The sequence below is a fragment of the Podarcis tiliguerta genome (genome assembly GCF_965153285.1).
Source record: "Podarcis tiliguerta genome assembly, chromosome: 16".
NCBI lineage: Eukaryota > Metazoa > Chordata > Lepidosauria > Squamata > Lacertidae > Podarcis > Podarcis tiliguerta.
This window is the reverse complement of record NC_139549.1, coordinates 28,413,206-28,432,629: the sequence shown is the minus strand read 5'-3', so window position 1 is coordinate 28,432,629 and position 19,424 is coordinate 28,413,206. Positions and strand designations below refer to the sequence as shown.

At 45.9% G+C, this 19,424-nt stretch overlaps 1 long non-coding RNA gene across 1 annotated transcript; it reads right to left on the bottom strand.

Annotated features, from left to right (window-relative positions):
* Window positions 1-944: 944 nt before the first annotated feature.
* LOC310666736 lies at window positions 945-7,629 on the bottom strand. The gene is made up of 3 exons (XR_014505989.1): window positions 7,491-7,629; window positions 7,085-7,344; window positions 945-989 (listed from the first exon to the last, which is right to left on the bottom strand). It is a non-coding gene; the product is annotated as an uncharacterized lncRNA (long non-coding RNA).
* Window positions 7,630-19,424: the final 11,795 nt, after the last annotated feature.

Genomic DNA, 19,424 nt, shown 5'->3' with positions numbered 1-19,424 from the left:
AGGGGAGATGGGTGGGGGTGGGGTCGGGTGGCGATATTACTATTATGCTTAATGTATGTAGGGTTTGGTGTCAGCATTGCTTGTGCTGTTCACTTGTGTTCCTTTGGTACTGAGAGAGGTTGGAGTTGGCCTAGGGTGTGGTTGTTTGTTTGTGATTGGCTGTGGTGATCTTTGTTTTCGTGTGCGAGTGGGGTAGGTGGGTGTTTTGGATCAGGGTAGCCATATTGATTCATATGCTGTTGGTGGATTATTGTCATTGTCTTCTTGGGCTGTGTATGTGATAAAGGGGAGCCACACCGGGCTAGAGGCGTCTTTTTAGCTTATTGTTGATTTCAGTTGTTTCTGAAAGTTTTGAATAGGAGTTCAAAACAGTTCATTGCGGATAATTTCATTGATTTATTGTTTTTGTGAACCACTTTGAGGCTTCATTATAATCAAGAGGTGTATATAAATCTTGTGAAATAAAATTTTAAAAACCAGAGCAGTTCATTAATGCACACTTTTCTATCTCTACTGTTGGAAGATGTATGCTTCCAAATAAAAATGGCTGGGAGAGTGCTGTTGCAGTCAGGCCCATAATAATCTGGCTGGTTCATGTGAGAAAAGCATACTGGACTAGGGGCTTATCCACACTTGTCCTGTGTCTAAAAAGCAGAGGTCCATGTGGGATATATCCAGCCTCATATAACTCTACTTAATGCACAATACCAGTAGCAGTAAAGCTCTGCTGGATGAAATTTTCATAGCCTCTGGTCTAATTTTTTGGGAATCCTGCAACGTGTTTACGTTTTTACTCTGCTAACTATACAGGTATGTTGGAATCTGCTCTGGATCAATACTGAGTAGAATTCCATGACATATCTCTAGTGATTCTAAGCTGCCAGATGTGAAGGAGGAAGGTAGAAGGTTTTTGTCTTAGTTCCCCAAAAGACTTGATCACTGTGCCACAAGCTATAGCTGTTAAACCAAGCCCCACAGTAATAGACAGCCTCGTCTTCAGCTTTGAGGTTGGTGATGGTTAAATAGCCAGTATTCCCAGAGACAGAAGCGGTGAATCGATCAGGGATGCCTTCTCCCCTGCTGCCACCATTATAATGCACAAAGCGAGGGGCCTGCCCAGCTTTCTGTTGATACCAGAAAATATAGCCGCCGCTGGGACTGCTGCTGGCAGTGCAAGAGAATTTAGCTGTTTGCCCTGGGGACAAAGACTCCGATGCAGGTTGAGTCACAGTATGTTGAGAAATGACACCTTTGCAAAAAGAAAAAGAAAGAAAGAGAAGATATTGATTCACAGGATTTTCTCACAAACATCCTAAAAGCGGTATGATAAAGGCAAACTACAGTTGGTGCTAATTTGCCCAGAAGCCTATGGAAAGGGAATCTTCCACATCCTTACCTGAGAAATAGCCAAGAAGTGCAAGGAAAGACAGAGCCCAGGCCATGTTGAGCTCTCTAAATGACTTGGGCTTTCTCAGCAAAAAGGTTAAGCAGCAGGGACCTTCCTGTTTCCTTCTATACCCTGCAGGAACAGAAGAGGAAGGAGCTGTCCTATAAAGACCTTCGATGGCTCTGCTAGAGATGCCTCTTCTCCTCTTCTGAGAAGGCGGGACATTTTAGCTCAGCCAGTGAGCAGAGGATATATTTGCATAAAGGAGAGTTTTAAAAGAAGACGACGGAAGGGTCATGGCTTTGCCCTGCAATGGGAGTAATATATAGTTTATGAATAAGAATAGGAAGAGAGGAAACGTGAATGTGTGTGTGTGTAAATGTGGGAACTGTCTACTTTCCTGTTAATAGTTGCTCTCTCCCAGCGCCGCAACCTCATAGTCGCCTTTGACTGGACTTAACCATCCAGGGGTCCTTTACCTTTTACATTTGCATGTCGAGGTCCTTCAATCCACCCCCCAAATGATTCACACTTCACACATAATTTTTGTTTAAATTTTTTGGCATAATTTTGGCCACAACATTATTAAAATACATAAATGTGAGTGATTGCTTAGGCATTGGTTATGACTATCTGCCCCACGCCTAGGGACAGAACTGACTTCCGGATTCCAGTGAAAGCCAATAATGGAAAACAATATTGGGGAGAGCATGGAGCCAGGCACCAGACCCTCATCCCCCCCCCCCCAATGCTCCCTGGGGCTTGCACGGCCCTAAGCCCCCTTCAGGGGTACGGACGAAAGAATGGCAAGCCCCTGGATTCCTTTAATAGAATTCCCTTTCCGCAGCAGCATTGGAGGGGCAGGCCCAGCCAACCCTTACCCCTCCACCAACAATTTTTTTAACCAATGCCTAACCGCAACCTTACAAGTTGTGACGATTTGCTATGCAGTAGGAAAAAATCAAATGGCACCAGCCAATCAGCCAATTGGACAAAATTCCTACCGGGCCCCTTCCCCAAGAGCATATGACCCCTTGACAGGCATAGCAAGATCAACCAAGATTCCTAAAATTAGGGAGGGTGGGCGGGTGATACGCTGCACGCAGCAAAAGTGCCTAGTCAGAGCTGCGTGACTTCATTTTATAACCTTTGGTCCAACCCCCTAAATGGCAACACCAAAATTTGCCCAACAACCCAACCGCCCAATCACTGTGGATGGTCACCCAAACTACGCCGCCCAGCAACAGAGGGGTGGCCTTCCGGACCCCACCGCAACACATGCTCTCTATTAATGAGAACACGCTTTAGTAATCTAAATGCTAAAGAGTCAATAGGAGGGGGCTGGGGCTGAGAGCTGCAGGTAAAGGTAGTGTGTTCCCCCCCCCCCTGCGGTCCATGCTAGAGAAGGACACATTTTTCATCCCAAATAAAAGTAAGCTTGCTTTGTGACAGCCATTGTAGTGAGCTCAACAGAAAACCAATCAAACAAGTTGAACAAACAGAGTGCCAATAAATGGAAACCCAGGTGAGAGAAACGGTCAAAACTTCAAAAAAAATAGAACAAATGGGGAAATGAAATGAATCTGACTGCACACATCTCCCAGTAAACTGAACATGACTGAACAGGAAGCTCCAGAAAAGGAGCCATGAATGGGAGTCTTCTGCTTCACTTCACATCACAGGTGCTGGGGCCATGTCTCGAATCATCTAACCAACGTACCAAATGTGGGAGAAGTTGAGCAACACAGCCCCCTAAGGGTGAACTCTAGAATAGCGGGTATTGTGCATGGAAATGTTGTTTACCTTCCCGCTGCAGCAGTACCTAAACCACTGAGCCTCTTGGGCCTGCCGATCAGAAAGTCGGTGGTTTGAATCCCCATGACGGAGTGAGCTTCTGTTGCTCTGCCCCAGCTTATGCCAACCTAGCAGTTTGAAAGCGAGCAAGTAGATAAGTTATGTATAGCAGCATGAACACTTATGGTGTGAAAAAGGAGACCTAGTGGTCTTTATCAGTGGTCTTTATCAGTGCTCCGCCCAAGGAGCATCTCCACCTCCATTGTTCAGCCGTGACACTGAGGTCCAGCTCCGAGGACCTTCTGGTGGTTCCCTCACGGCAAGAAGTGAGGTTACAGGGAACCAGGCAGAGGGCCTTCTCAGTAGTGGTGCCCACCCTGAGCAATGCCCTCCCAGCAGATGTCAAGGAAATAAGCAACTATCTGACTTTTAGAAGACATCTGAAGGCTGCCCTGTTTAGGGAAGTTTTTAATTTTTGGTGTTTTATTGTGTTTTTAATGTTCTTTTGGAAGCTGCCCAGAGTGACTGGGGTGGTCCAGTCAGATGGGCGGGGTATAAATAAATTGTTGTTGTTGTTATATTTGGATTTGAAGAAGAAGAAGAAGAGTTTGGATTTGATATCCTGCTTTATCACTACCCGAAGGAGTCTCAAAGCGGCTAACATTCTCCTTTCCCTTCCTCCCCCACAACAAACACTCTGTGAGGTGAGTGGGGCTGAGAGACTTCAGAGAAGTGTGACTGGCCCAAGGTCACCCAGCAGCTGCATGTGGAGGAGTAGAGACACGAACCCAGTTCCCTAGATTACGAGTCTATCACTCTAAACCACTACACCACACTGGCTCTGGCCAGTGAGAATAGGCTTTTCCAGAATAGCCTATAGGCTTTGAGTGAGAATAGGCTTTTCCAGAACACCTGTGTCTGACATGGAATGTTTAAGTTGTTGTTCACAATCAGTTTCCCTTCCCAGAACTGCCCTTTGGGACATTGTCCACCAGGAACAACTGTTTAGCACCACCTGCAGCTTCCGGACTAGTCACAAGGGTAGACTCACATAGAGAGCATTTCAGTAATACAGCCTTACATTTAAGAGTACTGTTACTTTGTCTGCTGAGTGGTGTCTTCAGAGCTGTGAAGGAGGAAGAGTAAAAGCTTTTTGTCTCAGTTCCCCGTAAGACTTGATCACTGTGCAACAGGTTATAGCTGTTAAACCAAGCTGCACAGTAATAGTCAGCTTCATCTTCAACCTGGAGGTCAGTGATGGTTAAATAGCCATTGGTTCCGTTGGCAGAAGCAGTGAATCGATCAGGGATCCCTTCTCCCCTGCTGCCACCATTAACATGCACAAAGCGAGGGGACTGCCTGGATTTCTGTTGATACCAGAAAATATAGGTGCCACTGTGACTATCGCTGGCTGTGCAAGAGAGTTTAGCCATCTGTCCTGGGGACACAGACTCAGAGGCAAGTTGAGTCATTGTATGTTGACAAAGGACACCTTTTGCACAAAGAAAAAGAAGAAGACATCAATTCACTTATTTTGCTCACAAATATAATAAAAAGCACTCTGTGGTTGGTGTTGTTTGCCCAGAAACCTATGTAAGGGGAGTCCTTCACATCCTTACCTGACAAATAGGTGAAAAGTGCAAAGGCGGACAGAGGCCAGGCCATGGTGAGCTCTCAGAAGACGTTGGGGTTCCTCAAATAAACAGTGAACTGTCAGGAACCTTCCTTCTGCTATTTTAGATCCCCTCAGGAACTGAAGAGGAAGGATCTCGCATATATAGCAATAGACGGGTATTGACGCATTGACATTGCAAGAAACGCCACACCTCCTCTGAGGAGGCGTGACATTCTAAACCAGCCAATGAAGAAAGATATTTGCATGAGGGAGAGTTCTGGATAGGGATAGAACTCTCCAATATTCTGCCAACAACAACAACAACAATAATAATGATTTATTATTATTTATACCCCGCCCATCTGGCTGGGTTTCCCCAGCCACTCTGGGCGGCTTCCAACAAAATATTAAAATACCATAGTCAATTAAACATTAAAAGCTTCCCTAAACAGGGCTGCCTTCAGATGTTTTCTAAAAGTCTGGTAGTTGGTTTTCTCTTTGACATCTGGTGGGAGGGCGTTCCACAGGGCGGGTGCCACTACCGAGAAGGCCCTCTTTCTGGTTCCCTGAAACCTCACTTCTTGCAGTGAGGGAACCACCAGAAGGCCCTCGGGTGGACCTCAGTGTCCGGGCAGAACGATGGGGGTGGAGATGCTCCTTCAGGTATACTGGTCCGAGGCTGTTTACAGCTTTAAAGGTCAGCACGAACACTTTGAATTGTGCTTGGAAATATACTGGGAGCCAAAGCAGGTCTTTCAAGAGTGGTGTTATGTGGTCTCAGCAGCCGCTCCCAGTCTAGCTGCTGCGTTCTGGATTAGTTAAAAGTGGCATGGCTCCCTCCCCCCAGGAAGCAGTGCGGGGAGCCACTTTGCCAGCAACCTCCCCCCTTCATTTATCATAAAGCCGCGAATATAAGCTGCAGTTTAACAACTTTTCCGGATCAGAAATTGGGGGGGACGGATGACTGTGGCTTATATTCGGGCCAATATGATGATGGTGGTGACGATGGTGATTACTCTGCCCATCTGACTGGGTTGCCGCAGCAACTCTGGGTAGCTTCCGACATATATAAAACACAATAGAACATTATACATTTTTTTTCTCCAGGGCTGCCTTGAGATGTCTTCTAAAGGTTGCACAGTTACTGATCTCCTTGGCTCAGGGATTGCATAACTCCATACCCATCAACATTCCTTTGATTAAAACAGGGACGTCCTAAGGAAAAGCAGGACATTCCGGGTTCAAATCAGAAACCGAGACAGCTTCTATAAATCCAGGACTGCCCCTGGAAAATAGGGACACTTGGAAGGTCTGATGTTCTACCTCCAAAGTTGAAAGAAATTTGTCTCCAAATAAAAGTTGCCTCTGAGCACATGCTGTCTGGTCTGGAATTGCAAGAGGGGAGAGTTACTGTCCACTCAGGTCCTGCGGCTAAGGGAGCTGGGCATGTTTAGCCTGGAGAAGAGGAGGTTAAGGGGTGATATGATAGCCATGTTCAAATATATAAAAGGATGTCACATAGAGGAGGGAGAAAGGTTGTTTTCTGCTGCTCCAGAGAAGCGGACACGGAGCAATGGATCCAAACTACAAGAAAGAAGATTCCACCTAAACATTAGGAAGAACTTCCTGACAGGAAGAGCTGTTTGACAGTGGAATTTGCTGCCAAGGAGTGTGGTGGAGTCTCCTTCTTTGGAGGTCTTTGAGCAGAGGCTTGACAACCATATATCAGGAGTGCTCTGATGGTGTTTCCTGCTTGGCAGGGGGTTGGACTCAATGGCCCTTGTGGTCTCTTCCAACTCTATCATTCTATGATTCTAGTACTTATATAAATTCAATTAATAACAACAACAACAACAACAACCACCTGGCCAGTTCCTGTGAGAACAAGATTGTGAACTAGAGGGGACTTTCACCTGATCCAGTAAGACTTTTCTTGTGGTCCTATTGGCTTGTGACCTTCCATTTCTTTTCTTTTTTCTTTGGGTGGAAGGGCAGAATGGAAATTAAATATGTAAAGTGGTAGTAGGGTGTGCTGATTTGTGCATGGAAGATGGGGCTGACCTCAACGTAAAGCACTGATGGGAGCCAATGCCAATTTCTGTTTCCTTCACCTACGTCATTCCCAGAAAAACAAAAACCAACTTCAGGAACAGATCACATTAATATATATTCTCAACTCCCTTCTATGACAGAGGAAGACGGAAGGTTTTTGTCTCAGTTCCTCATCAGACTTGATCACCGTGCAACAAGCTATAGCTGTTAAACCAAGCCCCGCAGTAATAGACAGCCTCATCTTCAGGCTTGATGTCAGTGATGGTTAAATAGCCAGTGTTTCCAGTGAAGGAAGCAGTGAATCGATCCGGGATGCCTTCCCCCCTGTTGCTGTTGACGTACTGCACATAGCGAGGGGCCTGTCCAGGTCTCTGCTGAAAAAAGGCAACATAGCTGTCGCTGCGACCATAACTGGACATACAGGAGAGTTTAGCCGTTTGCCCCAGGGACACAGTTTCAGAGGCAGGTTGAGTCAGAGTACGCTGTGAAACGACACCTTTGTGGAAAAGAAAAAAGAATAAATTGACCTTGATTCATTCCTTCTGCTCCTAAATATCAGGCTGGCACTGTGATAAAAACACAATATAAATAGTTCTGCAATGTGCTAGAGGCCGGTGGAAAGGGAGTCCTCTACATTCTTACCCGAAAAATAGCTGAGAAGTGCAAGGAAGGATAGAGCCCAGGCCATGATGAGCTCTCTAGAGGAAATGGAATCTCTCTCGAGAAACAGATCACTGGCAGGGATCTCCCTGCTTCTCTTTTAAATCCCCTCAGAACTGCAGGTGGCGTTTCTGTCATATAAAAGGATCAGCACCCATTGGCTTTGCTAGAAATGCCAATCTTCCTCTGAGGAGGTGGGGCATTCTAGTTCTGTCAATAAAGAGAGATGGCGTTTGCATGAGAGAGGTTATTTTTCGAAGAAGCAGGAAGGCTCCTGGCTTTTCCTGGTGTGGGAGCAATATGTAGCTTCTGAAGCATCACACAGAACTAAGAGTAGAGATGGAACAAATAAGGTGTTTGTGTGTAAATCTGAGGAACAGCTATTTTCCTGTTAAAGGTAAAGGTAAAGGGACCCTGACCATTAGGTCCAGTCGTGGCTGACTCTGGGGTTGCAGGGCTCATCTCGCTTTAGTAGCCGAGGGAGCCGGCATACAGCTTCCGGGACATGTGGCCAGCAGGACTAAGCCGCTTCTGGCGAACCAGAGCAGCGCACAAAAACACCGTTTACCTTCCCGCCAGAGCAGTACCTATTTATCTACTTGCACTTTGACGTGCTTTCGAACTGCTAGGTTGGCAGGAGCAGGGACCGAGCAACGGGCACTCACCCCGTCGCGGGGATTTGAACCGCCAACCTTCTGATCGGCAAGTCCTAGGCTCTGTGGTTTAACCCACAGTGCTACCCGCATCCCAACAAATAAGGTGTTTGTGTGTAAATCCGAGGAATAGCTATTTTCCTGTTAACAATACCCCAAATACTGAAGAATCAGAGGACTGGCAGGGAGGAAGGCAGCTCCAATTAAATATTTGCTCCCCCCTCCCGTAGTCCAGACGAGAGGGGGGCACATTTTGCCCGTCCAGCAAAGAAAAGGGAGCTTGTTTTGTAACAGCCACAGTAATGTGCTCAGTTAAAAGAAAACACCATTCAAACAAAGGAATGGTACTGATGAACGGAAACCAAATTGAGAAAAGCTTCAAAAACTAAAATGAATGGGGAAATGAAATGAATCTATCTCCCAGGCAGCTGAGAATGACTGAACAAGAAGCACAAGAAATGTGGTGAAGTTTATTAGTGCCCAGCGCCACTCTTAGGCACTTGACTAAGATGTGGCCTTTCCAGAACATCTTTACCTGTTAGGGAGTATGTCTTAAGTCCCGTCCCTCCCATCTCCCCAAAATAACTTTATTTACAATTAAATTTATATCCCACTTTTCCTCCTAAAAGATGTAAGTAATCTGGTGTCTGCAATGTACCATATTTTTTGCTCTAAGACGCACCAGACCACAAGACGCACCTAGTTTTTGGAGGAGGAAAATAAGGAGGGAAAAAATCTGAATCTCAGAAGCCAGAACAGCAAGAGGGATCGCTGCGCAGTGAGAGCAGCGATTCCTCTTGCTGTTCTGGCTTCTGGGATAGCTGCGCAGCGTGCATTCGCTCCATAAGATGCACACACATTTCCCCTTACTTTTTAGGAGGGAAAAAGTGAGTCTTATAGAGCAAAAAATACGGTAATTAAGAGACAAAAGAGGCATGCATGCATGTTGTATGGAAACACAGAAGTACCCTTCTCATTTTTCCATGTGTAAAAGAACAAGTCACCCCATGTAGCCCTCGTCACTATCACGCCCCAGAAGAATGGATGTCAGATTCTTGCAATGTTTGTCAAATATCTGGCTTTATGACCTCTGGGGTCCCCAGTTGTGTCTTCAGAACAGGACTGTGAAGAATAAATCCATGTTCTCTTTTCAGCTGGTTTTAATGCGGGATGAACATTGCGGAGGCATTTTATGGCATCTCAGCGACTCACCAAATCTTGTCAACTGGGCCACATGCAGAGTTTTTCAGCAATGTAACTATGGGATAGGGACGCAGGTGGCGCTGTGGGTTAAACCACAGAGCCTAGGACTTGCAGATTAGAAGGTCGGCGGTTTGAATCCCCACGACGGGGTGAGCTCCCGTTGCTCGGTCCCATCTTCTGTCAACCTAGCAGTCCCAAAGCATATCAAAGTGCAAGTAGATAAATAGGTACCACTCCAGTGGGAAGGTAAACGGCATTTTCGTGTGCTGCTCTGGTTCTCCAGAAGTGGCTTAGTTATGCTGGCCACATGACCCGGAAACTGTACGCATGCTCCCTCAGCCAATAAAGCGAGATGAGCGCCGCAACCCCAGAGTCGGTCACGACTGGACCTAATGGTCAGGTCCCTTTACCTTTACTTTAACTATGGGATGTCATGCATCCCACATTCCCCAAAGAGTAGACGGGGGCACTTCCCCCCACAAAGCAAAGGAAGCTAAGTGTCATGAACACTTCTGCCCAAGGTATAAGAGCAGAGTATGAGTTAAGAAGCAGCCAACAAGAGCGAGACTCGCATTTTTCCCAGGCAGCTGCAAATAGTCGTATATCAACTCCCCCTCGCTTTGAGAATGGCCGGAATGCAGAGAGCGTGCTAGAGAGAAACTAACTCTCTCAGGAAACACAGGCAGTTTTGGAAGGCGGGAGGGAAATCAGTTCCTCACCAGAAGGAGAGTTAATTAGCCCAAGGAGCAGACATATGGGAAAGTTCTTAGACAGAAAGCAAAGCCGGAAATGGAAGGGTCATAGGTTCAGGATATTCTGCTGGACCCGGAAGCACTCCTCAGAAGGGTCAACTGATTCATAAGCATTGAACGTACGGTTAGGCGTCTGAGGCTAATTGTTTGTATTGCAATAAATCTTCCAGCTAATTACGACTCGTGCACTGTGTTATCAAGATGGCGGCCTGGGCTCCTGACACTAACTTGCTTTGCAATGGAGTCAGTGATGCACTCCATGGAAAAACAATTGAACAAACGCAGCTGAAAAAATGAAAACCAAAGTGGATTAATTTTTTTTAAAAGGAAACTAATGAAGAAAGGAAAGGAATTACTTTTCCCTGACCTGACACATCCATGGAGTTTATTCCATCTTTGTTGTCTTGCAAAGGTATACGTGTGACATTTTTGATAGCAGCCTAACTCTGAGCAGCAGAGAACAGGAAGCACCAGACATGTACTCACCCATAGTTTGTAGAATCTCCTGCTTCACTTCACACCACAGGTGTGGGGGCCTCAGGGGACATCTAAGGTCCCCTCGTCTGCAGAACGTGGGAGAAATAGACCAACATCTCCCCCTCAGTGTTGAATCTGGAATAGCAGGCATCGCATAAGCCTGTGTACAAGATGAACACATTTAATTTATATATATACTTTTCCATTTTATACATTTCACTAATCTTATACATTTAACTAATTTTACAATCATTTTGACTTTTCAACACTTGACTTCCTTCCCGCTCTTTCTGCAGTTCCTTAAATTTGTTTTTAACATCTTCTGCATATCCAGATTGACTTAGTTTGCTCATTTATTCATCTTCTTTAAATATATACTCTTATAAAACTGCAGGTTGTTACAATAATCCTGGCAATGTTTTTATCTGTTTATGGTTTATCTGTAAATATTCAATAAACCATTTCCATTCTTTTATTTTAAAAATTGTCATCTTGATTTCTTATTCCCTCCCCCTCTTTCTTTTTTCCTTTCTCCTCCTGTGAAGAGGCTGCATTTTAATGTTTTAATGTTGTATTTTAATATTGTTTTTTAAGTTGTATTTTAATCAAGTTGTTTTTATTATTGATTGTTAGCCGCCCTGAGCCCGGTCTTGGCTGGGGAGGGTGGGGTATAAATATTTTTTTAAAGAAATTATTATTATTATTATTATTATTATTCCGGTAAGTTTTGCCATTTCTGCATATTCCGAAAGTTTTTGTATCCATTCTTCCTTTGCCGGGACTACCTCTTCTTTCCATTTTTGGGCAAGTAACATTCTTGCCTCTATAGTAGCATACATGGATAAGTTTCTATGCAGTTTAGGTAGTTCTGTTCCTTTTATTCCCAAAATAAAAGCTTCTGATTGTTGTTTTTTACAAACGTTATTTTAAGCATCCTTTTCATGTCATTATATATCATCATGGTGGCATGACATTCTTTGCTTCGCTCTGGCATCGCAAGGGTACCTTTTGAATTGTACATAACAATTATTTTGCTGAATGAAGAATAGCAGCAGAGTAATTTGTGTGGGTAGGGACGTGGGTGGGGCTGTGGGTTAAAGCCTCAGTGCCTAGGGCTTGCCGATTGAAAGGTCGGCGGTTCGAATCCCCACGGCGGGGTGCGCTCCCACTGTTCGGTCCCAGCGCCTGCCAACCTAGCAGTTCGAAAGCACCCCTGGGTGCAAGTAGATAAATAGGGACTGCTTACTAGCGGGAAGGTAAACGGCGTTTCCGTGTGCGGCTCTGGCTTGCCAGAGCAGCGATGTCACGCTGGCCACGTGACCCGGAAGTGTCTTCGGACAGCGCTGGCCCTTGGCCTCTTTGAGTGAGATGGGCGCAGAACCCTAGAGTCTGTCAAGACTGGCCCGTACAGGCAGGGGTACCTTTACCTTTACCTTTAATTTGTGTGGTTATATGACATTATTACTTATAATGAGTTGGGGGGAAATGTTGAAGATAATTTTACTAAAAACTAAAAAAACAAACAAACCAGAAGCTTTTCTTTTAGGAATATTAGGTGCAGAGATTCCCAGGGATCAGAAAAAAGCTGTTTATGTATGCAACAACAGCTGCCCGGATGACGCTTGCTCAGAAATGGAAAGAAGATACAGTCCCATTCAAAGAAGAATGGCAGAAAAAACTAATGGACTACGATGAAAAGGCAAAACTTACTGGAAGAATAAGAAACCAAGAAGAAAGAACTTTTAATTAAGAATGGGGAAAATAACGTGGACTATCTGAAAAACTAAACGTTCTTCTGCTGTGTCAACATGTGATCTCACTGGAATTTATCTGCTCTGCAGGCACCCGTCTTTAATAGACTCAAATGGGATTTGACCATCTGCCATATGTATTCATAGAATCAAAGACTTATCGAGTTGGAAGGGACCTTGAGTCCAACCCTCCGCATCTGTGGCTCTGGGACAATGGCTAAACTCTCCTGCACCTACAGCAGTACTATTTACACTATTGGCTGATATCAACAGAGACCTGGACAGGCCCCTCACTATATGCATGTGATGGCTATGTGATGGCCTGGGATTTGGACTCGGATGCCGAACCTGAGGGATCCCAGCCTGCACAGGATTCCCCGCCTCAAGAACCAGCTGAGCGGGGCTGGGGCCTGAGCCTGAAGGGTTCTCACCTGTGCTGGATCCTCAGGTGAGTCTGCTCTGGCCCCTGAGGTGATGGAGGACCCATTGCCTGCAGGTGCTCCACTCTCAGCCCCGTCAGGGGAAGCTGAGGTTGCCTCTTGGTCCGGTAACCCTCCAGCCTCTCCTGAGCTGCAGGGGCTCAGGGCAGAGAGGCAGAGGGAACTAAGTTCCTGCAGGAGGAGTGCTCGCCTCCAAGCCAGGAGAGGCGAGTCACCTGAGGATCATGGCCGCCCTATGCCTCGGGGCAGATAAAAGCCGGCCAGCCCCAGTCCCAAGTTGCGGGAGCAATGTTGTTGGTTGCTAGTTCCTGCCTGAACCCTGTCCTGCTTACCTGCCTGAGCTCCTGACCTGCCCTGGCTCCCTGCTTGCAAGCCTGCTCCTGACTTCACCCGGCTCCCTGCCCTGCACCCAGCTTCAGCTACTATGGACTGCCTCCTCATTGTACCTTTGACCACAAACCGGACTTGGACCTCGCCTCTCAGGTAACCCACAGGACCAGCACAGGCTACAACCAGGGAGAAGTGATCTGGCTGCATATTTCTGTCATCCCAGGACAAAGCCAGGAGCCTGGTCTGCAGAGTATTGTCAAGCTTTGGGGAAGCAAGAAGCAGAGAAAACAAAGAGGAGTTCTTACTAATGAGTTTATTCAATCATAACAGTGGGAGACAAGGAACGCGGTCTGTCTCTGTTGATGGCGTTGCTCCAATTGAGCTCCTTCCCCCTCCCTTCTTAGCAACAGCACTTCCCCTTACGGTGGCCAACTCTGAGTCCTTTGCTCTTGCACCCTCAACGACTGCCAGGTTCTGGGAGAAGGGGGGTCAGAAATACTCTCCAGTGATAACGTGTCAGGGGACTGCTCTCTCTCTCAGTCTGCCCTACCTCTTCTCCCAACACCCCCCAACTCTCCCAACTGTTCTGTTTGCCTGTCTCTGAGCTGTGACCTTCCTCAAACCCCGGCTGTAAGTCAGTACTGCTTTCATCTTCTCTGGAAGCTTCAGGTGGGGCGATCTCCACCATTCCTCCTCCACCTTGTCCCCTTCAGTCCAGTCCCTGACAGGTATATACAAAGACAGGAGAAAAGAGGAACAAATACTAATTAAAATATGTGCTTTGTGCACTCCAACCTGTGCTGTTGATCATAGGCACCGCACTATGAAGTTGCCCCAGACTGCATCAAAGTTATACAGTGGTACCTCGGGTTACGTACCTAATTGGTTCTGGAGGTCCGTTCTTAACGTGAAACTGTTCTTAACCTGAAGCACCACTTTAGCTAATGGGGCCTCCCGCTGCCGCTGCACCGCCGCCCACGATTTCTGTTCTTATCCTGAAGCAAAGTTCTTAATCCAAGGTACTATTTCTGGGTTAGTGGAGTCTGTAACCTGAAGCGTATGTACCCGAGGTACCACTGTAATATTTCTCCTGGACTCTTGCTACCTTCAATTTTCTTTGTTCTAGGGAACCAAATGTGTCCAATCTTTCAGAAATGCAAAGATTAAATGCACTCTGGCTGCACATTTCTGTCATCCCATGACAAAGCCAGAAGCCTCCCCTCTTCTTTTTAAATCCCCTCCCTCATGCAAATGTCTTCTGTGATCATTGGCTGGCCTGGAATATCCTGCCTCCTCAGAGGAGGTGAGGCATTTCTAGAAAACCAATGGGCATCTATAACTTTATATGACAGACCCTCAATCTGCAGTTCCTGGGGGACCGAAGAGAGAAGCAGGAAGCCTGCTGCCGGTGGTCTGTTTCTTTGACAAAGTCAGAAGCCTCTAGAGAGCTCACCATGGCTTGGACTCTCTGCTTCCTTGCACTTCTCAGCTGCTTCTCAGGTATGAGTGTGGAGGACTCCCTTTCCCTCGGATTCTGGGTCAACAACAAATCAATACTGTGCATTAATCATAGGACCCGTTAGAGATTTGGAAGCACAAACAAGGTTAATTGTTTTCCTTTCATTTTTCCATCTTCCAAAGGTGTCATTTCACAGAATGCATTGACTCAACCTGCATCTGAGTCTGTATCCACAGGCAAAACCGCTAAACTCACCTGCACCGCCAGCAGTAGTCGTGACACTATTTCCTGGTATCAACAGAGACCTGGCCAAGCCCCTCGCTATGTGCAGTGTAATAGTTGTCCCAGGGGAGAAGGGATCCCTGATCGATTCACTGCTTCCATCTCTGGGAATATGGGCTATTTAACCATCACCAACAACCAGGCTGACGACGAGGCTGATTACTACTGTGGGTCTTGGTTTAGCAATAAGTTACACTGTGATAAAGTCTAATGGGGAACTGAGACAAAAACTCTTCCTCCTGAAAAGGGTGTTCAGATTTGGTACAGAGCTATATTTATGCCTGAAGCTCTTTCAAAGATTGAGTCGGATGGCATCTGACCAAATCTTCTTCTCTACATCAAGATCACTCAGTGACCTCAGCACACACTACAGGTTGCCAAATCTCATGGCAAGTGGATTAAAGAAAAGTCCCTGCAGAACAACCCACCCCAGCAAGAACTCACATTGAAATAGTTGGAAATGTTGGCACGTGGCAAAGATGTGCTGCTTATGTAGGAAACCACATCTGGAGAGTCACTTGGGCAAAGTGAGAGTACCTCTCATTTTTGTGCAGAGAACACTGTCCAAGTGTGTGAATCTACCCTCTAGATCGGTATTTCTCAACCGGGGGCCATATGGCCCCCCAGGATATTTCAAGAGGGCCACAGGTGAAATTCTATAATTTATATACAGTGGTACCTTGGTTGTTGAATGGCTTGGCTCTCAAACTAAATTGGTTCCCAAACACCACAAACCCAGAAGTAAGTGTTCCAGTTTGTGAATGTTTTTCAGAAGCCAAACGTCAGATATGGCTTTCATGGCTCCCAATTGAGTGCAGGAAGCTCCTGCAGCCAATCGGAAGCCGCGCCTTGGTTTTCTAATGGTTTCGGGAGTCGAATGGACTCCCAGAATGGATTAAGTTTGACAACCAAAATACCACAGTAACTATAAAAATTATAAATAAATAAAAATTATAAATAAAACAGAATAGCTACCTTTTTACTGGTAGGACCGGGGGGGGGGGGGGCACACGAAGGAAACAAGGTTGGAAGGAGACCATGGTCAGAAAAAGCTTGAGAAACACTGCTCTAGATCAGGGATGGGGAACCTTACTCAGGGGCACATTCTTCCCTGGAAAACATTTTGCAGGCCTTTTGCTTATGGTGGGCAGAGCCAGAAGCAAAAGCACATGGAATAATGGACCTAACTCTTTGTACAGGAGGCAACATTCTACCTTTGAAACGGCATCTCCCATGCTGGGAAAGTTAATGAAGTGTTTCACTCTGCAGGCACACTTGGTTAATAAACTGGCAACCTGGGTGACTGGGGGCTCCCACTGAGACCACATAACACTGGTCCTGAAAGACCTACATTGGTTCCCAGTACGTTTCCGAGCACAATTGAAAGTGTTGGTGCAGAGTTTTAAAGCCCTAAACGGTCTCGGACCAGTATACCTGAAGGAGCATCTCCACCCCCATCGTTCTGCCCAGACACTGAGGTCCAGCACCGAGGGCCTTCCAGCGGTTTCCTCACTGCAAGAAATGAGGTTACAGGGAACCAGGCAGAGGGCCTTCTCGGTAATGGCGCCCACCCTGTGGAACACCCTCCCATCAGTTATGTGAAAGAACACTGTAAACAATTAAAAACACTGGCAGGGCTTGCAATGAAGCGAGAATTATGTTAAAACTGAGTTTTAAAAACATATGGAGAATATGACACGATGCAGTGTGAAAAGAATATCTAGGGAAAACTTGGAAGGAAGTTCTGGGATTCTGAGAATCCTATTTGTAAAGTGATTACGATTTATGTATGATGATAATTGTTAAAAGTGAAAATGAATAAAAACAGTTACTAAAAAAAAGAGAGTATCATGTTCTACCAATTGAACCATTTTAGCCCACATGCAGTGTGTATCCCTCTATGCGTGGAAAGTGGATGGGTGACCACAACATGGAGAAGGGATGGCGGCCATGGTCTTTTCTCCTCCCTTCCAGCTCTATCTTTCAAAGAGCCCCAGGCCCAGATCAGATTAAGAGCTGCAGCAATTCAAGGTGCCAAAGAGGAAGAGAGGTTTTTGTCCCAGTTCCCCATAAGAATTTACTACAGTGGAACGAGCTGCTTAACCAAACAGCACAGTAATAAACAGCCTCGTCTTCGCTCTCAGGGTTGGTGATGCTTAAGTGGCCTGCGGTTCCAGAGCGGGAAGCAGTGAACCGATTTGGGATCCCTGGTCCCCTGCTGCTGCATCCATCACAGTGCAAAAAGCGAGGGACTTGTCCGGGTTTCTGTTGATACCAGTACATGGTTGTACTGCCGCTGGCTGTGCAGGAAAGTTTAGCTGTTTGTCCCGGAGACACAGTCTCAGAGGCAGGTTGAGTCACAGAAGGTTGTGAAATGACTCCTTTGGGGGAAAAGGGGGGAAATGAACTTGTTTTAGTTTTTGTTTTCTTTAAGTTTTTATTTATACTTTTCAAATGTATACATTTCATTAATTCTACAATCATTTTAACATTTCAAAATTTGACTTCCTTCCCCCTCTTTCTACATTTCCTTAAATTTATTTTTTAATATCATCTGCATATCCAAATTCCTTTAATTATCTATATAAAGATATACTCTTATGAAATTGCAGGTTGTTACAATAATCCTGCCAATGTTTTTATCTGTTTATAATTTATTTCTAAATATTCAATAAACCTTTTCCATTCTTTTATATATAAAAAATGTGTCATATTGATTTCTTATTCTTCCGGTAAGTTTTGCCATTTCTGCATATCCCGTAAGTTTTTGTATCTTTCCATTTTGGGGCGAGTAGCATTCCTGCTGCTGTATCTGCATACATAAATAAATTTCTATAGATTTTATGTAGTTCTTTGTCTATAATTCCCAAAAGAAAAGCTTCTGGGGTTTCGTTTTTTTACAAACGTAAAAACTTTTGGGAATGAACTTGGTTCACTTATTACGTTCACAAATATCAGAGAGGCACAATAATAAAATTCATGGTATAAATAGTTTCTCTGGTTTCTTATGGGAAAGGACTCCTCCAAATTCTTACCTGAGAAGTAGCTGAGAAGTGCAAGGAAGGACAGAGCCCAGACCATGGTGAGGACTCTGGAAGGGCTTGACTTTCTAAAAGAAACAGAGAAGTGTCAGAAACCTTCCTGCTTCTTCCTTAAATCTCCCAAGAGCTGAAGATGAAGCGTTGGTCATGTAAACTTAGGATGCCCACTGACTTGGCTGCTAATGTGACTCCTCTAAAGAGGTGGGATGTTGTAGCTCAGCCAATGATCAGATAAGATATTTGCATGAGAGAGATTATTTAAAAAGAAGAGATGAGGTGATCTTGATGTGGAGAAGGAGCTGGAACCAGGCTGACTACACACACACACACACACACACACACACACCGTCCCAAGAAATTAAGCTGGTTTTGCCAAGGCCATTGCAATGAGCTCAACACATCAAGCAAATGAGCAAATGGAGTGACAGATGAAAGAATCAAAGTGAATGAAACTACTCTAAAACATAAAAAATATAAAGGAAATGAGTGTAACTGAACAGGAAACAGCACTGAAGATTCACCTGTTTCATTTCACATCACAGGGGTGGGGGGCTCAGGTGGTCTCTCAGATCCTCGAATGCAGTGGTTTTCAACCCGTGCGCAGTGAGACCCTAGGATGCTTTGAATGATGCCTTGAATGCGGGCAACACTGGCCTCTGTCCCTCTTTCCTTCCCTCCCTCCTCTGATGCCCTATGGCATCAAATTGAGCCCTGCTGACTAGCCCTGAGTTTCATAGTTGCTGGACCGGAGTTGCCCTGCCCTTGCATGAAGTCTTGGGTTTGCAATTTTGAGAGAGAGGAGACTGCGGCACTGGGGAGCAGGCAGACTGGGGAGGCGCCCTAGATTTAGAGACCCAAGTTGCCCTGCCCTCACATGAAGTATTGGGTTTGCAATTTTGGGAGGGGGGAGGCAGCCCGCTGGGGAGCGGGCTGGCTGGCAAGGTGTTTGGTAATGAGTTGTAATTCAGCAACTTCTCTTTCAAGTGTATTTCTAAAATTCTTCTGCAATAAGGCAGCTACTTTAAGATCTTGTATAGAATGCAATTAGAAGCTAATTTTGGTCATCTATCCCTTTAAGAATCCCTTGCCCTTCTTTGTGTAACCAAATGGCCATAACAGTCTTCAACAGTTATAAGGCTGAAGTATCTGACGAAGTCAGGAGGGACGCGGGTGGCGCTGTGGGTTAAAGCCTCAGCGCCTAGGGCTTGCCGATCTAAAGGTCGGCGGTTCGAATCCCCGCAGCGGGGTGCGCTCCCGCTGTTCGGTCCCAGCGCCTGCCAACCTAGCAGTTCGAAAGCACTCTCGGGTGCAAGTAGATAAATAGGGACCGCTTACTAGCGGGAAGGTAAACGGCGTTTCCGTGTGCAGCTCTGGCTCGCCAGAGCAGCGATGTCACGCTGGCCACGTGACCCGGAAGTGTCTTCAGACAGCGCTGGCCCCCAGCCTCTTTGAGTGAGATGGGCGCACAACCCTAGAGTCTGTCAAGACTGGCCCGTATGGGCAGGGGTACCTTTACCTTTATCTGATG